The sequence below is a fragment of the Tupaia chinensis genome, unplaced genomic scaffold (genome assembly GCF_000334495.1).
Source record: "Tupaia chinensis unplaced genomic scaffold, TupChi_1.0 Scaffold148557_1, whole genome shotgun sequence".
NCBI lineage: Eukaryota > Metazoa > Chordata > Mammalia > Scandentia > Tupaiidae > Tupaia > Tupaia belangeri.
In genome coordinates, this window is record NW_006208406.1 from 1019119 (window position 1) to 1027362 (window position 8244).

General features: G+C 41.1%; 1 pseudogene; it reads right to left on the minus strand.

Annotated features, from left to right (window-relative positions):
* Positions 1-1523: 1523 nt before the first annotated feature.
* On the minus strand, positions 1524-1715 carry LOC106734099 (cytochrome c oxidase subunit 7C, mitochondrial pseudogene; annotated as a pseudogene).
* Between the last annotated feature and the right edge of the window lie 6529 nt (positions 1716-8244).

Here is an 8244-nt window from a genome sequence, read left to right on the forward strand (position 1 = left end):
ATCTTCATTCCCTTAAAAATCTAGTTCACAGTAGCCATGTGGAACTGTGTCCTGAAGGCCCGTGGCTTCTGCTGCCAGTAGCTCGTTTGTTGGAGGCTGAATTATTAGTAGAAAATCTTCATTCCCTTAAAAATGTAGTTCACAGTACATATGAGGAACTCTGTCCTGAAGGCCAGCGGCTTCTTCTGCCGCTAGCTTGTTTGTTGGAGGCTGAATTATTAGTAGAAAATCTTCATTCCGGCACGCATCTAGTTCACTGTAGCCATGTGGAACCTTGTCCTGAAGGCCCGTGGCTTCTTCTGCCTGGATGGGAGGAGCAGAGCGAAAATTAACAAGAAAGCAGGCGGAGCTAAGAGCCCGAGAAAAACTGGGCCTTTTTTTTTGAAAAAGAAAATGGTAAAAAGGAAATATTCGAAAAAAATTTTAAAAAGGGAAGACAGGAGCAGGGAGAGACAGGAACTGAGAGACAGAGAGAGAAGCCTGGGGGTGCAGAGAGCGGCTCCCTACTGCTAGCTCGTGGGTTCCCTACCGCTAGCTCGTTTGTTGGAGGCTGAATTATTAGTAGAAAATCTTCATTCCCTTAAAAATCTAGTTCACTGTAGCCATGTGGAAACTTGTCCTGAAGGCCCGTGGCTTCTTCTCACTCACTGATAGGGTTTTTGATGAGTGTGCAAGCAGTTGATTTATTGTGGCCTCTGTGCAGTCAAACCTCTTTGCTAATGTTAATCAGTATTTGTAGCCACTTCCCCCCACCTTGCTAGCATCACCACCTTAGCTCCACCTCAGATCATCAGGATTAGGCAACATAAATTATTACATGTGTAGTTCACAATGAGGTTCATGCTCGTATGAGAATGTAATGTCACTGCTGATCTGACAGGAAGCAGAGCTCAGGTGGTAATGCAAGCAATGAAGAGCAGGTGTAAATGCAGATGAAGCTTTATTCACCTGCCCAAGGCTTACCTCCTGCTGTGTGGCCCAGTTCCTAACAATTTGTAGCCTGGGGGTTGGAGACCCCTACACTACATGAGGCATTTGCAATCACACAATGCTACATATTTTATTTATAAATGTGTACCTTATTATGCTCCCTTAGAAGTACTCAGAATAAATAAAAATAATTATATCAAATTTCTATTATGTTGTGATATGTCTTGTCACTTTCTGGTGCTTATCTAATGTATGCTTTTGTGTAGGTAGGATAACATTATTCCAGTGTGGTGTCACATGATATCTATTGAAAAATACATACTCTATGGCACCATGACACACCACAAGACATCCATCTTTAAGCTCCTCACTTATCAACCAATTCACTTAATGGCCTAGCCAAAGAAAGAGAACTTGGTCATTAAATGAAGAGTACTTATATGTCTAAACCTTTTTTTTTTTCAGGTCACAAGTTTATTTACAAACATATTCAGTATGCTATGAGTTTAAGAGTTTGATCCATTTTCCAGAGATTGTGACTGCGGCTCTTAAAATGTTCTTCATATCTACTAAATGGACAAATTAAAACATCCTTATTTCTTAACTAGTCGGTGTCTTACTATAAAAAACGGTGCAGCAAATCCAGATCCAAAGTACAAAGTCATCATAACGAGTAACTGCCACTTGTTTCCCACTGAAAATGGCAGATTCTTCCCCAGGCCTTCCTCGTAGTAGCTCCTGTGGACCAGGGAGGTCCTGAACCTCCGGATACTCTGTCCCAGCATGGTGCTGCTGGAAGCCCTAAGAGAGCGCAGAGTCCGAAGACAGGAGAAATGGCCACACCGCCACAAGCCCTTCCTTTCTTATGACCTTGTTCTCTAGCTCTATGTCTATATCTTTGACATGATTATTACACACTGTATGCATGCATTATAACATCATACTGTACACCACGAGATATAGCAGCAATTATATATAAATCACAATTTAAAAGGAAAAAGAGAGAACTTTTTTAAAGGTAGTTATCCCCATAGTGTAGTGGTTAAGTACTATAAATAGTGAGTCCAACCGCACATGGCCAAGCATGGTTTGAATCCCACATGTGATTAAAAAATAAAAATTCTGGGTATGTGTGCATGTGTGCCCCAAAGTCTGATGAGATGGAGAAATGGGAAAAAACAGGATTATGATATGATGTTTCATGAGGGGAGTGTTCTCTCTCTCTAAAAAAAAACAATGTTACCTTCTGGAAATAAAAAAAAAAAACTTGAATTTTTTTTTTTTTTTAATTACAAAGAGGGATCAACAGATGGCCTAATGGTTACATCATTGGAATCCCATGAGTTAGTTGATTGCAGTTTGAGTCCCAGACCCGGTGGCTTAAAACTCACACTGGGCACATGTGTGTATGTGCCCGAAATTCCAAAGGGAGAATAGAGGAGAAGGGATTGCAGTGTGTCCATCCCCCCTGGGGGGCGATTTTTCACTTTCTGTCTCTCTCTGTCTGTCTCTATCTGGCGAGCACATGTGCCCTATAGCAAAAATCTAAAAAAAAAAAAAAAAAAAAAAAAATTTAAGTGAGTAGTATAAAAGAATTATGCATAGGGAACCAGCAGTTAGTGTAATGGCTATGTCGCTGGACTCCCACGTAGTCGACCGTGGTTCACGTCCCGGACCCGGTGGTTTAAAACTCACGCCGGGCGCATGTGGGTGTGTGCCCAAAATCCCAAGAGGAACCAGCAGTTAGCGTAATGGCGATGTCGCTGAATTCCCATGTAGTTGACTGCGGTTCGAGTCCCGGACCCAGTGGCTTAAGCTAATGCCGGGCACATGTGCACCCAAGATCCTGAGCGGAGAATGGAGGAGAAGGGATTGCGGGGTGGCCATCCCCCCAGGGAGGGGATTTCTCTCTTTCTGTCTCTCTGTCTCTCTCTGTCTTTCTGGTGAGCGCACATGCCCTATAGCAAAAAGAAAAACAAAAACAAACAAACAAACAAACAAAACACCTCTCCAACAACAACAAAAACAAAAAAGGGAAAGAAGAAAGGGGAGTAGGAATCCTGGAAGGGGACAAAAGGATCCAGGAAGAGGCAACCCCCCAGTTCCAGAATCCCTGAGGCAGAAGAAAGTGCAATGCATTACAGAAACAGAAGAGTCCTTCTTGAGGCTTCTGCACAGAATGTAAGGGAGAAAGTGGCTAGAAGTGAGGTTCTGGGGTAACAGGTCCTGGGAAGCTGTTATAGAAAGTTCAGGCATTTTTCGACACATAATGGAATGCCACTGGTGAGCTTCAGTAAAGCTGGAGCTGATTTGACTGATGCTCTTGCAAAAGTTTTCTGGCTCCTGTGTGGAGAATGCATTGTAGGACATGAGCATTTGGGGGTACCTGCTTCCTGGCCACAAAGATTATGCAAAACTAACAGGAACACCCCACAATTACACACTGTTCTCTAGTTTATAAAAGTGATTTTATTTGATCCCCAGCTTTCTTCCTTCCCTCTCTCCTTCCCCTTCCCCAACTGTATTATGAGACAGTTTTAGCCTCATCTTCTACTAAAGGAAATTTGTTCAGTGAGTTCTTAGGTGTTGCCTAATGTCAAAAGAATCAGTAACTCCAAGAGTCTGGATTCTAATCAAGGTCAACTCAACTTCCAGTTCACAGCTTTTTAAATTTTCCCTTCAGTCATATGACCATATATATATATTTGTCTGTACCTATCATGTAACAGTATTGCCTATATCTTAGTCTTTGGAGCAGTTTAGGCATTTAACTCTTTATGTTTGGATATTTGTAGTGCAGGGAATGAGTCCAGAACACAACTGAACATTCCTAAGAATGTTAAGAAGAAGAGAAAGGGCCAGATCCATGGCACAGTAGCAATGTGCTGCTCAAAGAGGGTTATGGTGTGACTAGACCTTGTGGAGGATGCCTCTCTCTCTCTCTCTCTCTCCCCCCTGGCTTCTTCTCTTTCATACACACGTATGTGCACACATGCTTTATCATGAATTAAGAAGAAGAATGAAAAGGAAGAAAGAAAGAGGTGGCAGAGAGGAGAAGAGAGGAGAGGAAGAGGGGGAGGAAGAGGGAGGGGAAGAGGAGAGAGGGGAAGGGAGAGGAGAGGTAAAGAGAGTGGAAAGGAGGGGAGGGGAGGGGAGGGGGAAAAAGAGCCAGTGTTCACTGATCTGCCATCTCACTCCAACCCTTGCACGCCCCAGACCTGCACAGCCCACAGTTTATGCTTACATTAGACCTACTGTAAGAACACTGCTTCTGGCTAAGATAAATAACTGGGACTAAATTTACCTCTCAACATAAATAAAAATCTTTTCTTTTTCTTATTTATCTTTTATTGGGTCATCAGAAAAGTCATAATGCTTTTCTGCATAGAAAAACATAGAAGAATACTTCTGACAACCTAATATTTTTTCCTTTGTTAGAGGGTATTTCTTGCCAGAGAAAGAGAGAGAGAGGAGAGGAAGAAAGTACCCCACAATGGGATGTGGTCATGCCACAATCCCAAGTTCCCCTTCATTTCTCCAACCTTTTAGGAATTGGAGCGCATGTGCACTTAAGCCCAGCATGTTTTCCAGGTTGCTGGGTCTGGGATTCAGACTATAGAATCGCTCATGTAGAACTCAGCTCCCTTAACCCCCAGGTCATGGAGCCAAACCACCAGAAAACTTTTCAAAATAAAGAAATAACAGTTTTCAAACAATGGGCATGGCAGGACTATCATCTCTGAAAAAAACTTGACAAAAGATAAGTCCTATAATCACCCTGGCTTTGTGCTAGGAGCTACCCAGGAAAAGCTGAACAGAACACAGCATCTCAGTGAGTTGGGAAAGATAGAGTTTGGAGAGACCATGGTGGCTGGAATTTAGAAGAAGGACTATCAACAGAAAGAGCCAATCACAAATAGAGCTCTAGAAATCAACATAGGGTTCCCTCTAGTATGTTTCTGAATATTGTACCACATGTGCAAAGGGTGAAACTCCAAGAGGCTAGACAAAGAAGCCATCAGTTACACAATACCACAACCACAAAGGGATAGGAGAGATTTGAGTTCAGATCAGTCAGGGTGATGACTCCTCTAAGAATTAGTATCTAGGAAGTATAAAGAACTCATAGCCATGGTGTATTAACACATCATGTAACAACACTCTTATTGCTATGATTACACAGGTAATGCCCCTAGAGGCACAGAATTGGCCCCTGGGCCAACCTGGACACACCAGGTATGGTTGGGGGTGCCTGTGGTCCCAGCTAATTGGGAGGCTCATGATGCAATGAGACCCCATCAAAGGGTAACTATCTTTCTTCCTTTCCCTCTCTCACTCCTCCCCTTTCATAAAAGTAATAAGACAAAAATAAAATTAAAAAAAGACAAAAATAATTCACTAAACTCTAAAGTAAAGCAAACAAATAGAAAATAAATAAAAGACATTAACAGACATTTCACTGAAAAGGATAAAAGGATGGCAAATAAGCACATTAAAAAAAAAGTTCAACATTAATAATCACTAAGGAAATGACAAATTAATGGTTACATCACCGGACTCCCACATAGTCAACTAAGATTCCAGCACTGGAACTGGCAGCTCAAACTCACACCAGGCACGTGTGTGTGTGTGTGTGTGTGTGTGTGTGCCGAAAATCCCTAGAGAAGAGAGAAGAGATTGAAGCATGATTAGGGTGAGAATATTCCTCTATTCCCACTGAATCTGATGCACAAAGAGTGAAAACAGAACAGAGGAGAGGTTGCAGATCATGTCTTCTGCACACCTCTGAACTCTCAGATTGAACTTCAAGAATCAGGAAGAAATGCATCATTCATCAGATGACTAGAAATCACCACAGAGTCTCAAAAAATATGGGAAAGCAGGAAAATACCTCTTCTCCAAGGGAAAAGAATAATTCCACTTCATCTTCAGACAGTAAAATGAAACTCATGGAAATGTCTGATAAAGAATTTAGAATATTAATAGTGGGGCAAAGCTAACAGAGATGGAAGAGAAGAGACACAATGAACTACAGAAGAGGCAGGAGAAAGGAGCTGATGAGTTCCAGGAGGTGAGGAAATTCTTGCAAGATCTAAAAGAGGAAATACACACTCTAAAAACAATCAAATGGGGGACCAGCAGTTAGCGTAATGGCTATGTCGCTGGACTCCCACATAGTCGACCGTGGTTTGAGTCCCCGACCTGGGGGACTAAACTCAAGGCATGCATGCCCAAGATCCCGAGAGGAGAATGGAGGAGAAAGGATTGCTGTGTGGCCATCCGCTCTAGGGGGTGATTTCTCGCTTTCTGTCTCTCTGTCTCTCTCTGTCTGGTGAGCGCACGCGCCCTATAGCAAAGACCTCTCAAAAAAAAAAAAATGCATCATGACTTTTCCAACAACCCAATAGAAACAATCTAGATGTCCTTCAATAGGTGAACAGTTAAATAAACTGATAGCTCCATAGCCTGTGTATCAGTGAGAGTTCTCCAGAGAATTCTGTGTGTGTTTATGTGTGTGTGTGTGTGTGTGTGTGTGTAGAGTGAGTGAGAGAGAGAGACTTTTTTAAGGAATTAGCTCATGTAGTAGTGCGACCGGCAAGTCAAAAATCTGTTAGGATAGACCAGCAGGCTGTAAACTGAGGTAGTAGCTAATGCAGCAGTCTTGATTTCTTCTCTGGGAAACTTCAGTTTTTGTTCTTATAAATTTTAATTGATTAAATGAAGCTCGACCACATTTCAATCCCAAAAGGTCACATACTATATAATTTCTTTTATATAACATTTTTTTAAATGATGAAATTTTAGAAATGGAGAAACAATTACTGGTAAGCAGTGTTAGGGATGGAGCGGAGAGGTTGAGGTAGAATGGAACAGGAAGAAGGGTTTGGTTATAAAATTGCACCATGCGGGACCAGCAGATGGTGTAATGGTTACATTGCCGGGATCCCACATGGCTAATTATGGTTCGAGTCCCAGACCTGGAGGCTTGAAACTCACACTGGGCACATGCGCCTGTGTGTCCAAAATCCCGAGAGGGGAATGGAAGAGAAGGAATTGCAGTCTGGCCATCCCCCCAGGTGGTGATTTCTCACTTTGTCTTTCTGTCTCTCTCTGTCTCTCTGGCGAGTGATGTGCCCTATAGCAAAAATGTCTCTCTCAAAAAAATTGCAACATGAGGAATTTTTGTGATGTTTGACGTGATCAGTATGTTCACTGTGGTACTGGATACATGAGCCCATACAGGTGATAAAATTGCTCAGAATTTAAAACACACACATACACACATACAGAGAGAACACAAGTAAAAATAGAGAAATCCAATTAAGGCCAGTGGATTGTATCAATGCCAATAACCTAATATAAAATATAACATAATTCATATTAAACATAAGACATTTATAAAACATATTATATAAAATATATATACTATACTATATACTATATTGTATAATAGTTTTGCAAATATTACCATTGGAAGAAAAAGGGCAAAGTACACAGAGATTTTTCTTTATCATTTCTTTTAATTCATATGACTTTTATTGCTACAATTCAGATAAATAAAATGCACTCATTTTAAATATAACTTCTATACACTTTGCCAAATGTATACAATTATATAATCACCACAACGCAAAGATATAGAATGTTCTCATTATCCCAAAAGGCTCTTTTTTGGCTCTTATCCCAGTCAATCACCAACCTATCCCTTGCTTCCAGCCCCTGGTAACTATGGATCTTCAGTCACTACAAATCTGTTTTTTGGGGGGTTTTCATATACAGAGAATCATAGAGTGTATATACTACATGATTCCAACGATTTAACATTCTGAAAAGAGCTACGGAGATAGTAAAATGATCAGTGGTTGCTAAGGATTAGGAGAGAGAGTGGGGTGAATAGGAGAGTCACAGAAGATTTTTAGGGGAGTGAAATTTTTCAGTGTAATACTATAATAATGAATACATGTCATCGAACATTTGCCAAAGCATACAGAATGCACAACACCAAGAGTGACCCTAATATAAACTAGACTTTGGGTGATAATATGTCAATTTAGGTTCATTAATTGCAACAAGTGGACACTCTGATAAGGGATATTGTTAATGGGAGAGGCTGTTTGAGGGGGATATATGGAAATGATGTACTTTCCACTCTCTCTTGTTGTGAACCTAAAACTTCTCTAAACATAAAGTCCATTTAAAAGAAGGAAGAAAAATAAAACAGCTAAGGGCCTACGAGACCTATAAATATTACAGTTCTTTAGGACCCACTTCTTTGTCTCTGTACTTTCACTGGACGATTTCATCCAGTCGCAC